This window comes from Lissotriton vulgaris, chromosome 6 (genome assembly GCF_964263255.1).
Source record: "Lissotriton vulgaris chromosome 6, aLisVul1.2, whole genome shotgun sequence".
NCBI classification, from domain to species: Eukaryota; Metazoa; Chordata; class Amphibia; order Caudata; family Salamandridae; genus Lissotriton; species Lissotriton vulgaris.
In genome coordinates this window covers 568,000,271-568,022,343 of record NC_141694.1, presented here as the reverse complement: position 1 = coordinate 568,022,343, position 22,073 = coordinate 568,000,271, and the positions used below count along the sequence as shown (strand labels likewise).

The 22,073-nt window shown below is 51.9% G+C and overlaps 1 pseudogene; it reads right to left on the bottom strand.

The window, feature by feature from the left end:
• Positions 1 to 19,175: 19,175 nt before the first annotated feature.
• LOC147707562 (cyclin-dependent kinase 8 pseudogene) lies at positions 19,176 to 20,671 on the bottom strand (annotated as a pseudogene).
• Positions 20,672 to 22,073: the final 1,402 nt, after the last annotated feature.

The following is a 22,073-nucleotide window of genomic DNA, read 5'->3' as shown; positions in this document are numbered from 1 at the left end:
ATTCATCAATCTCCCCACAATCGTGAGACCATTTCTCCCTTGGTGTTCCCGTTGGATCAGGCAGATTATTCACCAGCTTACGATAAATTAGGGAGGTCGCCTTCTTTGGCATGTAGTCAGTTAACAAGCTCTCCTCCAGAGGGGATGCCTCTGGGACTTCAGAGTCAGGTGTTAGTGCTGTCGTTAAGGAGTGTCGTATCTGTACTTATCTGAACCGTTCAGAGGGGGCTAAGTCGTACTGTTGTCGTAGCGTGTCAAAGGAAAGCACTTCTCCTTTCTGCCACATGTCTCCAATCGTCGATATCCCTATATCATCCCAACGATTGAAACCTTTGGTGCGTTGAAGTTTCCCTAGCCGCTTCATGTCCCACAGTGGACTAAGCTGCGTTAATACCCCCTACCAACCCAGCTTTGCCTGTGCCGCATGCCGTAATGTAAGTGTGTGTCGTAGTGGCCCAAACTTTGTTAGTGACAATTTTTATCGTAGAGGGGAGCCAGCATAACAGACAATTCTAACTGCTCTCTGTCGGCCTTTAAACGCCAGTTCCGATTGTGGAAGATGTAGCCACTGATTAACTACCTTTAATTGAGCTGCCCAGTAATAAAAAGTGTATGTCTGGAAGCGCTATACCACCATCATACCAGCTGCGTACCAACTTAGTTTGTGCTATACGCGCGGGCTTATGGCCCCACAGTAAAATGGAGACCTGCGCTGCAATTGCTTTAAAATAGGAGGCTTGCACTGGATAGGGTGTGTTTTCTAAAATATATAAAAAGCGAGGCAGAGCCATCATTTTAAAAAGCGCTGCCTTTCCCAGCAGGGTCAGCAGCAGCGACCCCCAGTGTCGTATGTCTCGCTTGAGACGTTCGAGCGGCGGCTGCAAATTCAGTTTGTAAAATTCGTCAGAATTAGCCGTGATATAAACCCCCAAGTATTTAAACGTGCTTTCCGCAGTCTGTAACGGACAGCCGTCCGGAAGGCACGGTGGCGGACCGTGAAGCATGTACATGGTGGATTTACACCAGCTTATAGTGTAGACGGATGCCCGTCCATAAGCCGTGCAGACATCCAAAAGACTGATGACGGAACGCCTAGGGGAAGTGAAATACAGCAGGATATCGTCGGCGTAAAGGGAGATTTTATCCTCCCAATTATCAGCCCATTTGAGGCCCTTGATAGTTGGTTCCCAACGTATCCATGCCACTAGAGGCTCTAGTACCAGGGCAAACAATAGTGGCGATACGGGCAGCCTTGGCGTGTGCCCCTGGCCAGGGGAAAGTTTTCAGAAATATGGCAATTAGCTGTGACATGTGCCATGGGTTTAATGTAAAGTAGTCGGATCCAAGCACAAAACTTTGGACCGAATCCCAGATGGTGCAATACCGCGGAAAGAAAGGGCCAATGAACCATGTTGAACGCCATATGTGCGTCCAGTGAGAGTAGCACTGCCGGCTCCTGCAGATAGACCGCACATGCCATCACCCCATGTAGTCTTCTTAAATTTAGTGCTGTGTTTCTGCCGGGCATAAAGCTCGATTGGTCCTGATGTACGAGCTTAGATAGATGTGGCGTACGTCGAAGCGCTAGTAATTTGGCGAGGATTTAGGTCTCAGCATTCATGAGAGAAATAGGCCGATATGAGGTACATTGATCCGCCGGTTTCCCAGACTTTAGAATGGCTACTATGGTGGCTGTGTGCTGGTCCGGTGGGAGTTCTCCTGTTTCTAAACTTTCAAACATATTTAACAGGTGTGGCGCGAGTGAGTCAGTCCTCTTTTTAAAAAACTCGACCGGCATGCCATTGGGCCCTACCGACTTGCCCGATTGAAACGCCTTAATAGCGGTTGCCACCTCATCCGTCGTGAGGTCACGTTATAATACTTGTGCTTCTTCAGGGGCTAATTTAGGCATTTTGAGGTCTTTCATGTAAGTTAGTGCTTCATCCTCCGAAATAGTGGAGTCTGAGGAGTATATTTTCTGGAAGTGTTTTGCCAACATGTGTAGTATTGTGTTTGGTTCCGTTGTGGGATGCCCTCCCTCTATTGTAAGCTGTGCTATCCATTTGTCCCCTTTTCTCCTGTTTGTCCAGCCATGCCAGCAGTTTTCCTGCCTTGTTCCCAACGTCATGAATTTTAGGTTGTGTGCTCATCAGTTGTTGTCTGGTCTATTCCGTCAGATATTCCCTAGGTCGGCGCTGGGTAAGCTGCAAGCTATGGGCCGCATCGGAGGTTGGGTCACTGGTGTGTTGGGCTTCTGCAATAGTCACTGCCGATTCTAGAGCCTGTAATTCCAACTGTCCTTCTCGCTTATGAGTTACAATGGAGGCTATTGCCTGCCCTCTGAGGACTGTCTTATATGCCTCCCATAAAGTGACAGAGGTTACTGACCCAACATTATCTTGAAAGTAATGTTTTGTCACTTTTTGCAATTCCCTCCTAATCTTGTGATTGTGGCGATATCCAGGGCGTATAGGATAAGTCTGACGCCTTTTCTGTTGGCCTTTTCTGTGTAGCTAAGCATAAGTGAGGAGTGGTCAGAGATGCCCCGTGGTTTGATTTCCACACTGCTGATATTACAAAGGCCACCTAATCAATTCTGGTGAGACTATTATGAACACTGGAGTGATAAGTAAATTGACGCTCCGTGGGGTGATATTTCCTCCAAATGTCCACCAGTCCTATTGCTTCCATGAAGTTACCCAAACAGGACGTCCCTGATATATTTGCTCTCAGAGGGAATCTATCCATTGAGTCGTTAGCTACCAAATTAAAGTCCCCTCCAATGAGAAGTTCCACCGCCGGCAGCCCCAGTAAGAATGCCACTGTATGCAATGCTGGGGGTATGTAAACAGAAACAATATTTAGGGGTCTCCCTTCCCACTGTGCATTTATTACAGCAAATCTACCTGCACCATCAGATTTAACGTCTTTGATGATTAGAGGGAACTGCTTTTTTTATCAATATACCAACCCCTCTGGAGCCCGAGGTAAATTCGGATTGGGCGACCATTCTATAACCCCATCTGTCCATGGCCTTACTAGATGTGCCTGTGAGGTGTGTTGTTCTTGGAGTAGTATCACTGCTGCGCCTCCTCTTTTTATGCACTGTAGAACCAAGCCCCGTTTGATTTTATTGCCCAGTCCGCGCACATGCCACGTGAGTATGGATAAGGACAGGGTCATGGCATCGGAGCCCCCCTGCGAGCTAACTGGTGAGTCGTCTCCCATTGGCATACTGAAAGGATCTACAACTGGTAGTGACTTGCCCTATAATAGGGCTAATGTGAGTTTCTGTGAGTAGTGACACTGAAGAACCATAGCATAGTCATTGAACAAAAAACAAACATATTCCTCCCCCTCCAACCCCTCTGCCTGCCTTGCGGACTTATAACTGCCCTACACCCCAACTCAGCAGAGCGCTTAGAACCCCAACCCCGAAACTTTGTTTTCAAGTATGTACAGGGGTGGGAAAGTCCAAGGAGGACCGACCATCCCCCCAGTCCCTGAGTCCTGAGCCATCAATAAGTCCCTTGCCATCAACAGAAGGAGGTGGGCCCTAACGGACAACTAGGTGCGTTCCCCTTATATAAAAAGAAAAAAAAGGGGGGTACTTCCCTTGTGCGTGAGGAACTCACTCCCCGAGTCCTCAGTTATGGGCGCATCCTCTTCTTGTTGTTAGACTTCCTCAGAATCACCTTCTTTACCCAGTTGTTTTCGCCTCCTTCCCGGCCGTCCTGACCTCTCCGCTGGTCGCCATCCTTCAAGCCAATCGTGAGCTTCTTCTGGCGTGTTGAAAAACCACTTTTTTTTCTGCCACCACTCTGAGTTTTGCTGGAAAGAGCATAGAATATAGCAGTTCACGGGATCTCAGCGTCTTTTTTACCTCAAGGAAGCTTCTACGACGTGCCGCAACCGTCGCCGTGTAATCCGGGAAGAAGGAGATCTCAGAGTTTTGTATTCGTATAGGTGACACCACTCGTGCCGTCTGGAGAACAGCGTCCCTGTCCAGAAAATTAAATATGCGTGCCAGTACCGGACGTGGGGGAGCTCCACGTCTTGGACGCCCTCCTGGTACCCTGTTGGCCCGCTCCACAGAAAAGAAGGTCGATAGCCCTTCAAGTTGCAGCTTGTTTTTTATGAGGTCTTCAACGTAGAGGTCCATAGCGGGTCCCCCCTCGGACTCCGGAAGGTCAGTTATTCGGACATTATTTCGGCGGGAGAGCTCTTCTTGTTCGTCCAGCTTTGCCGCCATACGCTTGTTGTCATCCTCCAGTTGCGTCGCTCTCTTAATCAGGAGCGTGGTGTCCTTAGTGAGAGATGTCGTCGCTTGTTCTACTTCAGTTACTCTTGCTGACATTTTCTGTACATTCGCTCGTAGGAACGTGACATCCGTTGATATTGTACCAAACGTGGTCTGCACCTGGTGTAGGGCCGCCATTACATCTTCCAGCGTCACTTTGGAGCTTCCATCTTCCTCCGCGCCTTTAGCCCCAGCCCCCTTTCGATCCGGCAGTGGGGGAAAGTCCTTAGAATATGCAAACTTGTCGAGTTTTCCTTGTTGGGTCGTGCGGGAACCTTTACCGCTCATTGTTTATGGAACAGCCACTACAGTTCTCTATAGTACTTCTACAGGATTGTTGCGGTTATATTTAGGATGTACAGCTTGTAGGTCGTCACTGCTCCCGTGCCTACTCCGCAATTTCCCGCGCTCTGACCCCCTCCAGCATGGACACTCCCGAATCCGAAGCGCTGTATAATGCCCGAGGGGCTGGTCCTGCGCTTTATCCACTTTTCTTTTTTGTGTTTTTTATTTTCCCCCAAGTCGGCTCAATGTACCTCAGTGTTGCTTCCCGATCCCTCTTGCCTGGAGCCACTGAGTACGGTGTGTCGTATGCGTCGCCGTTAATCCAGGCACCCGGTAATGTATGGAGATTGTCCCTCCTGTTCATGCGCTGGGGCTCCTCTCGCCGCCACTCACTTCAGGCCCCTACGAGTGGTTGCCGTACTGTATGGCCCGTTACAGCCGTCCCGTGGGTATATTGTGTTGGCCACCAGTTGCACTGCCTTCATACCCTGTGCAGCACCGATTCTTTCTCCCGCTGCCAGTCCCCCCTAGTACTGCCTGCCGGGTCCGTCCGCCCCCAACAATATCGGGGGGAGGAGGGGGTAGACCTCATGCCGTCACTCTGCACTTCAGGCGGCCGCCGTTAGTGCGGTCACTGGGCCCCCACTGTGCACGCTCTCACCTCCTGTGTGTAGTGCCGCTCTGCCCTTCTACTCAGCCTGCCCGCTGCTTAGTGTACCTCCGTTTCGCTCCCCGGTCCCTCATGCCTCTTGTCTGGATCCACCCGAGATCGGGTGCTGCATGTGCCGCCTTTGATCGAGTCACCCAGCAATATAGGGAGACTGCCTCTCCTCTTCACTCACTGGGGCTTCTTTAACGTCGCTCACTTCAGGCCCCTAGAAGTGGTCGCTGTACTACTTGGCCCGTTGTAGTAGTCCTGCGGGTATATGGTGTTGGCCCCCAGTGGCGCTGCCTGCAAACTTCGTGCATTCCAGTCTCTTACTACCGCTGCCCGTCCTCATCTCCTGCCGGGCCCATCCGCCGTCATCAATTTTTGAGGGGGGGGATAGGGGGGGGAAGAGGAGGGTAGCTCACCCGTCATCACTGCTGGTGGCCGCCGTCAGCGCCGGCCCTGGGCCCCCACGGTGTGGGTTCTCACCTCCTGTACGTAGTGCCGCTCTGTCTTTTCATTCAGCCGGCCGCACTGGGACACCACCAAAATTTAGTCCGCGGCTCGAAACGTGCACACAGGCCGCAGTTGTTCGTCCGCCGCTACTCACTGGCCCGGACTCGGAGAGGCCTCAGACAGGAATCATTAAGTTCCCCTTCACCTCCGCAACATAAGTACAGTGTAATATACGGATGGATGTATGGATTTACAGGGGGAGTCGGCCTCACCCTCGGAGCTCCACTATGTTGCGGCCATCTTGGTTGGCTGCAAGCCACGCCCCTCCCTCCAGGTAGTTTTTAATAGCATCTCATAGCTCAGTGATATTAGCGTAATACGGGATAGCTTACGATTGAAACACAATGAGCTCTGTCGAGGGGATCCGCCTGCGAGTTTCAACTTCAAGACAACTGAAGGGTGGTCAGAGAACGCGGCAACCTCAATAGAAACCTCGTACGTAGGAGCCGTGACTCTAGGCGAGGTCCAAAAGAGATCAATGCGAGCGTACGTCTGTGAGCGGCAGAAATAAAATGTATTCTCGTGCTGTCAGGAAGCGGTGGCGCCAGGCGTCAACGAAACCCGCCTCCTTCAGACGCTGGAGCATTGCGTCCGATATCGAGCCTGTGTGCCCCAACCTAAGCGTTGACCTATCCACCTCTGCCACTGGGACTGAAGTAAAGTCTCCCCCGATAATGAGATCCTCATCGGGGGGTTCCAAGATGGAGCCTATGGCTTCAAGTAGGAAAGCCTCCTGGTGGATGTTGGGGCTATAGACCGACGCAATCGTGTGCACTCTCACGCCCATGAGCACGCGCAAAGCCAGAAGTCGACCCGTGACCTCTGCATGCATACCCACTACTTTCCCCTGAAAAAGCGTGGCCAGTAGAATCGCCACTCAGGCCTTCTTCCCCAGCTCCGACGAAAAGTATTGCCTGTCGAACCATGGGGATTGAAGCCGCTTCCAATCGGTCTGCACAAGGTGGATCTCCTGAAGGAAGCAGATATCGCACTGAGCGTCTCTCAACAAGGCAAGAAGCATGTAACGCTTTGCTGGCAAATTAAGACCCCGCACATTAAAGCTCAGAATGGTAGCTTCAAGTCGTGTCATAAGGGAGTAAAGGGGGGGCACACCCGCGCGTTGACCTGGTCTGTCATAGGGGAAACCCAGTGCAAAACGACATCCAATCCCGAGCTCCCACCGCCCGCCGTGGGTCCCTGATACCAACAGAACCCGCAGTAGCCCCTCACCTTGTCCCCCTAAGCGGTCTGCGCCGTTTCAGGGTGAAAATGGGAGGGCTGGTCCATGTGTATGGTTTGAGTACCCCGCGCAGCCCACGGATGGTGGGAAAACTGAAGCCCCCCCAACCGCCCTTTCCCGGTGTGTGTTCCAGTTCCTCCCACCATCCGATGGTAGGCCCTACCTCCCTGCCTCCCCTCCTCCTCTCCCACCCAACCACCAAAGTCGATGAGTCACCCTACCTGTCGATGAGATGGCAGTAGTGGGCGGCCCCGCCAACGGGCTGCAGCTTCTTCGTGGGTGAAAAATAAGTTTATTACACAACACCTTGATCTAAAAATGTCATTTTTTAATTCAGAATACTTGCATCATTCATGTAAAATAGTTTTAATACAGTACATTGTATGTTACAGTCCTGTTTGTTGTAAATTCAAAGGATCTACTTAACACCTTCTTTTCCGTCTTGATGACACCCTAGAAATTGTGTGGACAAATTAAAAAAAAGAATAAAACTAAATACAACTGTAATCCTCTGCACCGAGCCAGCTTTCAAAGATGACGAAACATACGTGCGGGTGCTGCTCACCTTTAGGAAGGCTTCTATGCTTCCCCAATTCCAAAACATGCTCATGACAGCAAGAAGAAACATAGACTAATTTAAGTTTGTCTAGGCTTAGGTATTTAGCTCAATTGCAACGGATGCATTTACTATCTTGTAGCAGCTGTAAAACCAGTCTACAGTTAACAAATCTGTTTTTATTGTTTTAATATTACACTCAATAGTAGCAGGCATTGCATACAGAAATTTCTTATCATGTATAACTTGTTAATCAATACATGGGCAGATTTGTGCACATTATTATAACATGTGTTCCAACTTCACTGCAATTAAAACAAGGAACGCTCACCCAGGAGCTAGCTGCAGTACTTTCTGCCAGTTCTAATACAGTATTTGAATTGCAGTATAAAAGTAGTGCGTCAACCTCCTGGTTACTCATGTGGTCCAATGCTGATCATTCAGCTAGATCAATGAAACAGATGTTTAACTTACAAATCAAAGGAACAACAACTATGGCTGCTCAAACCAGTTAGACATGTGGAACTCCCTCCCCCTTTGCCTTCGCCCCCACCTCTCACCCCCGGGTGCCCCCTTAGGTGCTCCTCAGCCATAATCATGCTAGTGTAGGTGCACCTGTGCCGAAGTAGGGTGGGGGAAAGTGGGACCAAGTTAAAAAACAGTCAGTACAACAGCCGGTGGCATGCATCCGCCTGCGCAGTCATTACCCACCTCCCCCTCGTGCCCCATGGGGCCTTCCCCTTCCAGGCGCTGCATCGCACAAAGCATCTGCTCGCATTGGGCCGCTATAGGCTCCTTCCTTAACCCCATCGTTTTCTCCCTACTGATAGCAGTCCCCTCTGCCCTAGCCCATGCTTGGAATGAGGAACTCCATGCCCGCATGTGTGGTGGGTCGTGTGCCTTCCATCTCTTTGTGAGGAGGCGTTTCGCTACTACAAGCTCGGGATTTTACCTGGTCTTTAGGGGCCCTTTTAAAGTGATGTAAGATGTATTCAGGCAAGTAAAGGGTATAGCATGACCCGTGCTACCCTGCAACAGCCCACTACCCGTGCACCAGTAGTTGCCCAACCCAGGACAGCTCCATAGCATATGAAAGAACCCCACCCCCAGCTCATGACCCCTAGGGCACAGTGCATCATTGATATTGATATTGATATTGAAATGTATTTGTAGAGCGCTCGTTCGCCCGGGGGCTTCATGGCGCTATAGACAGGGACACAACACATCAGTCAGAGGAAGCAAAAAGGAGCTCATCAGAACGCTTGGGAAAAGAGCCATGTTTTGAGGGAGTGTCTGAAACTGAGAATGTTTCCACACGTTTTAAGGTGAAAAGGGAGGGAGTTCCAGAAGGCCGCCGCAAGATGGTCAAAGCAACAACCTCCAAGACGCTTCCTTTTGTAAGTAGGAACAATCAGAAGATGTTTATGCATAGAGCGAAGATTCCTGGAGGGGTCATATTTTTTGAACAGATCTCTGATGAATATGGGGCCAGATTGGTATAAAGACTTGAATAAAATACAACCAGTCTTGAAAGCCACCCGTTGCTCAACAGGCAGCCAATGTAGTTGTTTTAGGCCCAGTCTGACAGACTGCCTCCTAGGTAGATTCAGAATGAGTCTGGCTGCCTGATTCTGAATCAGCTGGAGGCGTTTTAACTCGCCGACCTGGAGCCCAAGGTAAAGACTATTAGAGAAATCCAATCTAGACAGAACCAGGGAGATGACAATCTGTGTGAGCGCTTCCAGAGAGAAGAAACGAGCAATTTTCTTAATTTTCTTCAGCTGAAAAAGGCTGGAAGACACCACTGCACTGACCTGCCTTTTCAGAGAGAGATCTTCGCTGAGAAAAATTCCTAGGCTCTTAACTGAGGGCGATTTAGAGGGTGGGGCTCCCATGCTGGCAGGCCAAAAGCCAGAGTTCCAGCTGAGTGCACTCTGCCCAGGCAAGACCAACTCAGTCTTGCCTGGGTTGAGCTTCAGGTGACTGCAGCTCATCCAACTCAGGATGTGAGACATGGTGTTTTGAAACACTACCACTGAGTCCTCGGTGTTTAGGGGAAAGATGATCATTACGATGAAAGTATTTGTTGATCAGCTCCGGTATGAGGTAAGCGCTACTGACAATGAATAACTGAATTTGGCGAAACCGCATGTTTCTGGGGATACGCACGGGACTTTTGAGTATTCTTTCCCACTCCTTATCCACCAGTGGCTGCCCCAGGTCCAGTCCCCATTTGCATCGAAGCGGGCCGAAGCTGATACCCGCATGCTCCCTCAGTGATGCCGCGAACCAGCAAACTAGGTGCCTACCTCTCCCCATGACGTGAAGGTATTGCATGGTTAGGTGCTGAGTGGGCTCCATGGTCATGTCCCGCCATTTAGCAGTCAATCTCGCTATCAGGGAGCGATGGGCCAAAAACCCTCCGGGCGGGAGTTCTTCCTCTGCCACCATAGTCTCGTATGGTATGAGCTCACCATCCCAATATAGATCTCAAAGCGTACGAACATCGGCCTCCCAACATTCAGCGAGCGCAGGAGCCGTAAGCACCCCCCGCCACTTGGGGAACCCTCCAGAGGTATGGCCGGTGCGTACGGGACAGCAGTGCGGGTGCGATATAAAGCCCTTCGGTAGCACTTGTATGCCACCGCCAATAGGAGCGGCGTCGGTTGCGTGACTATAGCAAGGGGGTGGAAAAGTCTGGTTATTTGGTCTAGTGAGGAAGGCAGCATTGTTGTGGCTGTATCATGTCTGCTCCTTTCCGCCAGCCAGCGAGCAACCCATTGCAGTTGAGCGGACAGATAGTAGTGCTCGAGACAGGGAGCGGCCAGACCACCCCGGTCCGTCGGCAGGAATAATTTAGCAAGCGCCAGCCTGTGCCGAGCTGTGCCCCAGACAAAGTCCAGCTACATCCTATTGAGCATGCTAAAGAAGGCAGCCGGTATAAATAGTGGCAAATTAACAAAGTAGTACATAATGACTATTTTGGCGAGCGCCACCCTACCTGTGGTCATCAGCAAAAGTGTACTTCAAAAGCGCACCTGCGATTTAAGCGCCGTGACCGCCCTTCCCAGGTTCCCGTCAAACAAGTCAGCTGGGCTACGGTAGATTTGTATCCCCAAATATCTGAAGGTACCCTCTTTCCACTGGACCTGCGTAACGTCAAGACAGTATCCCGGGTCCACTGTCCCTGAGTTGAAAGCGTAAAGACTGGATTTAACCACATTCACACGAAGCCCCAAGATAGTGGCAAAGGTCTGCAACAGCTGGGCCAGCTGCCCTGGCATGCACCCCACGTCTCTCACATATACCAAAAGATGGTCAGCGTAAAGCGACACCTGGTGAACGGCATGCCCTAGCGGTATACCATCCCCCAGAGTCACACGTATAGCCACCGCCAGGGGTTCGATTGCCAGCACGAATAGCAACGGAGACAGAGGGCACCGCTGCCGAGTACCCCGGCCCACTGATACCGCTTCAGATACGTAGGGGCCTAACCTCACCCGAACTGTGGGATTCTTGTAGAGCATGTGAAGAAACCCCATGTCCAACCCATATCGTAACAGCACCGCCGACATATAACCCCATTCTAGGTAATCAAACACCTTCTCCAGATCTAGGCTAAGACATCCCGCCCTGGGCCACTTATGCGTGGCCTCGGCTGCCACCCTGATAAACCTCAGAAGATTCAATGACGAGGACCGCGCAGGGACAAACCCGTTCTGATCTGCGTGTACTCAGTGGGGGACCACTGGTGCCAACCGCTCCGCAAGTACTTTTGCGAGGATTTTATAATCCACGTTAAGCATCGCCAGAGGCCTATGGGATCCCAAAGTCGTAGGGTCTCTGTCCGGCTTGGATAGGGAGACCAGGAACGCCTCCAGCATTGAATTTGGGCAGCGATCCCACTTCCACCGCTTTGTTGTAGAGCGCATAAAGTAACGCCGCCAGGGACTCGCAATAGGTTTTATAATACTCAGCCGGCAAACCATCCAGCCCCGGCGTTTTCCCGGATGCAATTGACTGGATCGCCTTCCCAATTTGCTCTAAGGAGAGAGGTGCATTAATTGCTTCCTTATGCTCCTCAGAGGGTGTGGGCCGCTGGGCAGAGTCCAAAAACCCCTCTAGAAGGTGCCTGGGGCCAACTGCTTTAGCCTTATACAACTGCTTATAGTGGTCAGTGAAGGCCTGGTGGATTGCACGCTGCGTGTACACCAGCCTCCCTAGCATGTGTTCTGGCCGTGTGTGCCGCATAGTTGTGGCATTGAGCCTCTCCAGGAGCTCCGCATGTTGGGCGCGGAGATCTTGCAACCTGTGTGAGTGTCTACCCCCTCCTTCTCCCTCCCGCTCATATTGCAGTGGCTCATCCTCCAAGCGCGCCAGGGAGTCGGAAAGCGTCCTACGTATATTCCATGTGGCCCCCAAACAGTGGCCCCGAACAGTCACTTGTGTACGTCCCACTCCACTAATGTGTTGCTCGCCGTACCTTCATTAATGTCAAAGTAAGCTAATATGGCCGTACCCAGAGAAGAGAGAAACTCCGGGTCCTCTAGCGTGCTAGGTTGAAGTCTCCACGTGGGTACCGGCGGGCGATCCGCCTCCCAGCCTATTTGAAACCACAAGGGATTATGATCGGAGTGTGTCCGCCTCAGGTATTCTGACTGTGCAATAAGCTGGAGCAATGATTGGGAGCCCACCTTCCTATCTAACCGGACATGCAAAATCATGTACTGCTGAGTAGTAGGAGTAGATCTTATCTGTCGGTGGAGGATGCGCCACAGGTCTTGTAGCGCCCAGTGTATGAGCCAGTCCCTAAACGCCTGCGCGTTGGACTCCATCGCTGCGGCACAGAGGGAGGGAAAGGATCTGTCCAGCTGGACATCAAGCACCATGTTAAAGTCCCCTCCTAGCAACCAAGGGAGCCCAGCGTAGGGATGCAGGAGCTGCGTCAGCCGCGCTAGAAAGGACAGCTGGTCCACATTAGGTGCATATAACGATCCCAACAGCATTTCTTAACCAATTAGTTTCCCCCCGCAGTAGCGTGTACCTGCCCTCCCGTTCCACCTCCACCTTTTCACAATTGAAGGGAATGCCCGCCCGCCCGCACCCAGATCAGTGTGACCTGCGCGGGCAGCGAAAATATGGTGCTGTATATTTGCCCCCTCCAACGCCTGCGAAGTCTAGCAAGTTTGGTCTGGGTCATGTGCGTTTCCTGTAGGAGGTCAATTCCTACGGAGTGTCGCTGTAGGTAGGAAAAGATGGAATAACGCTTCGACAGTGTGTGGATGCCACGTATGTTTCAGGTCAGAATGTAGTTCTGAGTACTTAGGCGCGGCACGGGGCAAAATGGCCGCACCAGGGGGTCGCGGTCTGAGGGGAGCATATCAATGTGTTGCCAAGTAAACAAGATAACAACTGCAAACAATGTAACTAATGGGGCGGATCCACGAAAGGGCATTCGTCCAAACCTCGAAACAATACAGGTACTGGTGAGCTATTCCAGTGTAGTGTTTGGTGGGGTGGGTGTGGTGACGGTGACTCGTCTGCACTATTCCCCCTTCTCATGCCTCCTATACTTGCGGGAGGTGCGCAGTGTGTCATGGTGTAGTCTAACGTGCAGATCCGGAGCGGGCCACAGTGGTGGGGAGCCTCCGCATGTAGCACCTGCACCGTGTGTCCTGCCCCCTCGCATAAAGCTCTCCCCCGGCCTCACGCATGCGCCTCACTATTTGCCAAGATCGCCTCCGGTGTACAGCACAGTTCAACAACATGAGTACAGGCATATAAAAGGACAAAACATTTCTCAGCGTATGTATGTTTGTGAACCATGTACAGATGCAACACAGCGCCGTGGTAACACATAATTTGGTCAGCAGTCTGGGGTGTCACCACAGGCAAATTCAAGTCTACGGAGAGTAACTGTACCGTGCGTCCCAACCCGTGCAGTAAGCTGTCCCCCAGCCGTGCCCATGCGTCTCACTAACTTTCCAGCGCACCTCCGATACACAGCACAGTTCAACAGTATGGGTGCGGGCATATGAAAGACACAACAGTCCTCGGCGTATGCATGTTTGTAGGCCATGTATAGATGCAACTCAGCGCCGCAGCACCACTTAAGCTGGTCAGCAGTCTGGGGTGTCACCACAGGCAAATTCGAGTCTTCAGAGATCACGTGGATGGAGATGACGAGCCACTGGTTCCTGGTTCGCTGCGTGTGTAGGTCTCCATGCGGCCATTGTTGTGCACTGTCCCAAGGGTTGCCACCGCCTCAAGAGCTTCCTGGCGTTCCATTCGGATTTTTCTGGGCTGGGCGCAACCGGACCCGGCCTCGCAGTTTGGTGTGTCCCCCGCCGTCTTGATCTCCTCTCTGGCTGGCTGCCGTCATCCGAACCTGGAAGTCTTGTTCCTGTCCACTGCCCCGACTCCTCCAGCCAGTCCCACACTTCCGACGGAGAGTCGAAGAAACAATTTCCCTCCTTCGTGACCACTCGTAAGCGGGACGGGAACAAAAGGGAGTAAGGCAGCTCCAGCTCCCCGAGTTGGCGCTTCACTGCCATGTAGGTGCTTCTCAGTCTGCACCGTTGCTGTATAATCCGGGAAGAACATTACCCGACTGTTTCCCACATTCAGGTCGCCTGATTTCATGGTTACACGTAGCACCACGTCTCTGTCCCGATAGTTGAGAAGTTTACAGAGGAACATGCAGGGTCTGGCCCCCGGCTTGGGCTTCTGCGCCGGCACTCTGTGCGCCCTTTCCACAACAAACTGGTGTGACAGCGCCCCCTGGGGCATGAAATCACGTACCCAGCGCTCGACGTACTGCTCCGGATTTCTGCCCTCCTCGCTTTCCAGAAGGCCCACCACGCGAACATTGTTGCGCCGGGAGCGCCCTCCCGCATCTTCTTTTCCGTCTTCGAGCGCGTGGACCCAGTCAATCATGTCTTGTAGCGCTATAGTATGGTTTTGGACAACAGGCTGAATCTCCTGAAGCGTTTGGCTAGGTGTTGCAACCCTCTTGGCTAGCCTACGGTGGTCTGCATGGAGAAGGGTGAAATCCAACGTGACTTTGTCAACCCGTGCCTCTAGGGATTCCTTGGTTTGCTCCAGGGTGGTGCCAATCCTTTCCAGCGCTGCGAGCACTGTGTCCATTTTGGCTGCCAGGGCCGTCGCCTGCGGTTCCATGCTTCCACTCTGGCGCCTTTGCAAGGGGTCTAGACTTTCCGCCCTCGACTGTCCATGCTGCGACTAGTTGTTGTGCCGTTGGCATCCGCAGGCGGGCCACAATTTGGGTGGGCGTGGTCAGTACCAGGCCACCCAAAGCCCGAGCCTCTTCCTGTTGTCGAGGGAAAAGTTTGTCGTGCCAGTCCTTGAACAGAACTTTCAGCAGGGAGGCCCCCGTCTCTGAGCATCGACTCAAAGCTAGCAGTCTGGTCTTCAGTAGTCTGACTTACTGTCCTTATTGCCGGGGAGGCTAGCCACTCTGCGCCAGCTACCGGCACTAGGGGGGGTTATCATGCAGTCTGTCTTTCCTGTACAACGCAGAGATTCCCGGGCTTCTCCCCGCTTATCCGGAGCGCCACACCGCTGCCCTCACCACTCCGGTAGACTCGGCTCTGCTCCACCAGGTGCATCTGGCGGGAACTCACCTTAGGTTTGCAGGGACCTTGGGCACAGTCTCCCTGTGGCGCTTCCTATCGTCCGGGCATCTCCTACTACAGGCATGACTCTCGTACCCGGGGCGCACCACTCTTGTCACAGTCCCACACAAAATGGCGCTTGTGCCTTAATTCACCAGCTTGCAGCGTCTCAGGCCCTGGCGGCGGACATTCCCGGCCATATCCACTGCAGCTCCCCACGCCTCTGAGCACTCCAGGCGCAACTACTCTCGGTTGCCCTTACAGTGGGTGGCTGCTCCTGAGCTGTCGTGCCAGGCGCAATGAGTCTCCCCACTTACTTGCTGGCGGGGAGCGACCGTCTGCTCCACTCTTAGTGTCCCGCTCCTGGCATACGTAGGTCTGCTCTTCACGGGAGCTACCTGGGGCCCGCTATTCTCAACAATGTCCACAGCAGGTGTGCACCGCGGCTCAGGTCAAGCACTCCACTGTTTCTCAGGCCCGTGGGGCGTTCAGGCCCCGCCCTGCACCAACCCCTGCAGGCCTCCAGAACGTCTCAGGCCTCGGGGGCCCGCTGCTTGCACAGGCACTCGAGTCCCCGTGTAGTGCAGGGCCGACTCAAGGCCCGAGCCCAAGCTCGCCTCCAGCAGCTTTACTCCACAGCTTCAGGCCCCGAAGACAGCCGTTACCTTCAGAGGCCCAGGGCGCACTTTCCCTTCTCAGGCCTCGCTGCGTACCCTGTCCGCTGAGTCTCTCTGATGCACAGCCACCAGTAGATCCCCAGGTCACAGATGCCCGCCACTCAAAGGAACGTCCTCAGCAGGCCTATCAGGGCACGGACCAGGTGTCTTTACTAGCGCCCCGCTACCATCACGAGCCCGCCTTCACTTCTCACCGCGTAACCCACTGGCAGCGGTAGGCAGCAGTAGTCTTCGGCACATGGCAGGTCCCAGCGGCTCACCTCCGGTGCAGTCTCGTCAGAGCGGTGTGCATCACATGGCAATACAAGGCCAGCCCTTCAGCGCGCCCCTGGCAGTCTCGCAGCTCCGTCTCGGGCCCCGGCGGCTGCCGTTACCTCCTGGAGCAGTTTGCGCGCTTTCACACCCTGGGCCCCGCTGCACGTCCAGGCTGCAGCACTCCGTTCAGCGCCTCATGATCGATGAGCTACCAGGCTGCATCAGCTCCCCACCGTGTCCCCGCACCGGCCCCGCTCCATGCGGGCACTGATCACACCTCCAAAGGATAAACCGGGGTGAACGTTCGGATCATCAACAACTCGCGTCCGCCATGATGGCTGACTGGCCACAACCCCCCAGCTACTGACAGGTTTTAACCAAGAAAACAAAACCTTGTTTGATGAAAAGGAATCTTTGGGAGGCTCTTGAGAAACTTAAAATGCAATGTTTTATATCTTAAAGAGCTCCTGCAGTCATTAATCTCAATGGATGCAAAAAATGAATCAACATGGGCAAAAATAAAATCACAAAACTGTACCAAATTTGTCTTCATTAATCATGGTGATTGTGTTTTTAATTTTTTTGCCATATTAATACATTTGCTTTAGAAATCATTTGAAGTAGTCTGGATACTATTGGTCAGACGTTTTTTTTTTTGTTTTAAAAAACCTTTATTGCAGCATTCATAAAATACAAGTATGGGCCTACAACCGCAGGGGCCGGGCGCTAAACATAAGTAGAACCCAGTATATCATGGTACAACACAGCTCCTCAGCCGATAACTCTTAGGCCCGGCAGCGATTCAGGAAGGAACTTGTATTGGAACGTATATATAAATCACAGGATATAATAAAGGTTTTATTTTATATTATTTAAATGAACGGATCAGGTGCCATATAATCTAACAAAAGGATACGGGGGACAGGCCAAGAAAACATGATATGCATCTAGAAACAGCCATTTCTGGGACTCTGGCTTCAATGCTTATGAATCAGAGTAAACAACAATACAATACACATTTTCGTGAACGCCAGTTCTCAGGGCCTGCCCACCCGAAAGTCCGACTTACGTAAGAAGCATGGGCACTAAATTCCAGATCACAATGAAATCAAAATAAAGCACAAACCATACTGATCCTAAAGGAATAAAGGGAAGGAAGAAAAAGGCCATAGAAAATAAAGGCAAAAAAAAAAAAAACTCCAACCCCCCACCCTGCACCCCTGCCGATGGCTATGGCCTAACCCCACTAGCAGCGTGCCTGTCGCCCCAAGTAACTTAAACCCTAAAGGAAGGAAGAAGAAGAAGAATGGAGGAGGGCATATTCGTATGTGCTCCCAGCCCCTTAGCCCCCCCACCAAAAACAGACACCCCCTGTCGCACAAAGACGGATATAAAGCTACTCTTTCAAAGGGCAGTAGGGGGCACCGTGATACACCGCCCAGCCTCTTGAATAAAACAGTTGCAGTTCGAGCGTCTACAATAGCAATTCCAAACCACCCCGATTTAATTGATCTTAACCTAAACCCTTTCGCACCAGCACACAAACCCTCCCCAGCGAGACCCATAAGCACACAAGCAAGTCATAGAGGAGAGAGAAGTCATCGAAAGTCAATCCGTTACAACCTGTAGCTAGTAAGTCCACAAGAACTTCAAGCGTGGAAAATCTCCCTCTCCTAGCTGGACAGTCCCAGTGTTTCTTGCCCCGGGATCGTAAAATCTCCAAAAAGGGAAGAGACAACAACAAGATGAGAGAAGAGTCTAGAACACAAGTCTCCGGGGGGGGGGGGGGAACGCCATTCGATACCTCCAAAGTCAATGGTGATGGAAGGTACGGTGGTACACTCACGACCTTGGGGACACCATCTTCCAGGGCACCATAGGTTGGTTTCAATACTGGCTCCCACACGGGGTCCTCGCACTGAGTCAAAATGGCCGCGGCTTGAATGGCTGTAGATTGCGGTTTTAACAGTGGGGCAGGGTACGGTACCTCGAGCAGAATCCCAGTAAGGCTTACATCCATTTTAGTCAATAAAACAAGTGAAACGCCCAAAGTTCTGCCAATATTGATCGCAGCGATAGCTCAGACGCCGTTTGATCCATGGTCTCATGCCCGATACCAATCACAATCAGCTCCCCGGGTGAATCTGGCATCTTCGGGGGGAACGAAAAGGGTTACGAAAGGGCAAGTGTGGACGGTGACCCGTTGTTATCTACAGCCGCGTTTACCCGGCTTAACACCGCAGGCCGGGGACCCGACCCGCCGCACCCCGGCGAGAATCTATACCGGGTCCGCGTGACAGGGAATCCCACCCACGGTCAGTAACAGCAAGGTCACCTCTCTCTCAATGCTGGGCAAAGAAAACGATCGCCACCAAATTCGGGCGCAGACGAAGCCTCCACTACGATTGACCGGACCCTGCCAGGGTCTCTCAGCCGATGTTGTTGCACTGCAGCCTGGCCTTGCAAGTACTAGAGGCCCCGGCTTCACCGCTGGAGCAGGCCGCGATCTTCAACTCGATGTAATTTCGTGAAATCAGCCGATAACATTTTTGTGATTTCACCATCGGAATGAGGAACACTTCATCCACGCTGGGGCTGGGCGTAAAATCAGGATATTGTACAGGATCTTGTGGCGGAATACGGAGGTCAGCGGAGCCGGGAGCCTAAGCAGCCATCTTGTTTGCCGTTGCAGCTCCACCCCCTGGTCAGACAATGTTTTTACATCGAGAAAAGTCCCCACACATACAACAAAATGCTCCGTCACATTTCACAGCTTTAACAGCTACAGACTGTCGCTGACCAATGGTCAGCTTGAACCATGTCAAGTAAACTATGGAAGTAGCATACCCATAACACAAACTGTGCTAGCACTTTCATTCAAGTTTAACCCCAAATCTTTACAACTCAGGAACCACTACTCCGTTATGTGAAAAGTGAAGGACCTGGCAAATGGACATGTTGAAGGTGTGGTTGTACAGTACATTCATATAGTCCAAGCCAGAGAGGCAGCTGCATGGTCAGCCCTGCAGCTTTAGTGACAGTACATGGACATTAAGGTGCAGCTCAGTACAAGTGTGTTTGATGTGAGTACTGTGAAGGCTGTTGGGAGGTAGTTGAATATCCCAGGCTGCTCTGTGGCTGCGACGTGCTTGGTCCAGCGTTAGGATAGGCAGCATGTAGATTGGAAAGCTGATAGTCTGAGGTCATGATGAGTCCACCTGAGGTAGTGGTAAGAGGAACAACTCTCACTTTCTTCAGAGGAGGTCCCTGCGCGTGACGGTTGTCTTGGTTCCCTGGGTGACATGTTCCATTGGTATGGTTATTGCCCTGCTGCTGGTTTCTTTTGTCTCCCTTGTCATCCGGCTCTTCTTTTGTTCAGAATTCCTCTTTTTGGATAAGGGTTTTGACAACCTGCAAAATCATCTGAAGTGGGAAGTGGATCTTCTAAGAAATACGTATCCTGCATAGCTTGTTCTGAGGTAATTCCCTTTATTGGGTCCATTGTAAGTAATTTCTGAAGCAAGTGGAATACTTTACAATCTGGTTTTACTTTGTGCTTTTCCATGTATTTGGTAAGGCTACAATTGGTATATGTGTTTCTCCGGAAATATTTCATTAAAGTTGAATGTTCAGGCATCTTCTTAATGTCTTCACAATCTTTGTCTGCAGGGAAACTAATGACATTGAACATTCTATCCAGCTGGTCATGGTGATAAGGCTTACTAGTGTTGATATCCTCTTGCCGACAATGAAATATTGGTTTTGACATCGGCAGTTCCGCAAATAAACACCCTATCGCCCAAATACCAATAGCTTTAGTATAATGTCTTGCTTCTAATAACACCTCTGGTGCACCATACCAGAAGGTTACAACTACTGGATCTAAATATGCTAAAGGCTTCAAAGGAGAATTAAATAACCTCGCTCAGGGCCTTCACCCATGACTAAAATATTAGCAGGCTTCAAATCTCTGTGTAACACCCAGTTGGCACGCAAGAAGTGAATACCATCTAGAATTTGATACAATAGGGACTTCACCATTCCCCGGGGTAACTGTACAGGCTTTTTGTCTACTTTAGAAGCTCTGTGAAACTTGATTATATGCCATAGGCATAGGTCATGTTCAGCATAATCAGAAATGAGCCATACTTTTCGGTCAGCATGAGAAAGGAACACCTTTTGAAAATAAATCACATTTGGGTGCTTAAGTTCTCGTAACAGTACTATTTCTCTGCATGCAGACATTGAAATTCCAGTACTTTCTATTTGTTTCAAAGCATAGTCCTTCTCGTCCTTCCCATCTTTGCGCTTTGCCTTGAACACGTGCCCATAGGTCCCTCAGCCCCCTTTGCAGCCCTCGTACTCAAAGAGATCCTCCACTCGCTTGCGCTACGCCGTCAGATTCACTTTGAAATCATAGTCCATGTCTGCAGGGGGTGGTGAATCCCTCTCTCTACCTAGGGGCTACGCTGCCGTACCAACATGTACCTGCAAGAGCTGCTCAGGGGGCAGGGGAGGAGGGTCCGCACTGTGCCCGTCTCTGCCCACAGCATACACATATACAGCCGGTAACTTGCGGCGCCCCGCTGATCGCCCTCGTGGGGGAAAAAGAAGAAAGGACAGAAAAAAGAAAAGGAAAGAAGTCCGCAAGAGAGAAAGGGACACACAGAGAAATCAAAGTATTCTTCCAACTGGAACAAATCGCCCGATGTGCAGGGGTCCATGAGTCCTATGGTCGGTCGACACCATTCCGTGGTGGGGGCTCCTTCCCCCCACCAAGACCGACAATTCAACATGGTTAGCTCCTTCCCTTCGTCCCCGCCTTGGGTCTCAGAGATTCAACTGTTCGGGTAAATCACCAGCCTGGTCAGCAGAACTCTCTTGATCTTGCATCTGCCTCAGTAGGGCTTACCGCTCCTCCCGGCATTCCTCTTCAACGGCTTTGCCTGGGCGCCACTCCTAGGGTACCATCTCCTGCCCGGCATCCCCAGCCCTCCCGAGGCTGGGCCATCCTCAGTCGCGTCCGGCTCTTTCTCCACCGCCAAAGCAGACCCTAGGATAGCCTTCGTGTCCTGCAGGGTACGGACCCCATGCGTTTCCTTGTTCCAGACGAAGGAGAGTCGGAACGGATGCCCCCATCTATAGCGTATTCCCTGCTCCCGTAGGAAGGTTATGACTGGTCGCAGCTCCTTTCGTGTTTAAAGGGTGAGGGGTCAGAGGTCCTGGTACACTCCAACCTGAAGGCCCTCAAACTCCACTGTTAGACGATCCCGAGTGGCAACCATTATAACCCCATTGCACTCCAGAGTGTCCACTCTGTCTCCCACCTCACGAGATTCATCCTGAGCTGCTTGATTTCGGAGGCCCGTTCTTGTCGCAACTCAGCGAAGTCGTCTCGCAGAGCACCAAAGTTGCTCCATGAATTCTTTTGTGACTGGCTCAGTTGTGTGTCCTGCGTTTGGGCCCATTGTTTTATCGCCTGAAGGGGAGCCCTGTGGATCAGTAGTAGGCCTCCCTGGCTTCTTCCACTGGGTTTCTGGAATAAGTCCTTAATGGAGGATTTCTTGCCTTGGATTTCCTTCTTGGCGCGCTGAGTAGCCATGAGCGGCAGCCAGTGAGCCGCGGCTGGCGTGCCCACCGCCGCTGCTGGGACCTTTGAGAGGTGCCGTCGAATCCCTCTGGGGTTGGGTCCCTCTACTCCGTAACGTGCTCAATCTGTGTCTCCGGTGTGAGGCCAGTCGCATGCCACAGTCAGCTCAGTGCGCTCCTCTGGTCTCCCAGCGCGGCCCTGCCACCAGTGGGTCCCTTGCAGTCAGACGGCCCCCGGACAGTGGCCCAGCATTTGGTGTACTAAGTCCCAGGGGACTGGGCCACTCCTGCCCGAGGTCGTGATGCCGCCACCCGGGCCGCCGCTTCTGATGTGGGGCGGGCACTCTTCAGCACCCCCCTAGCAGCACTTCG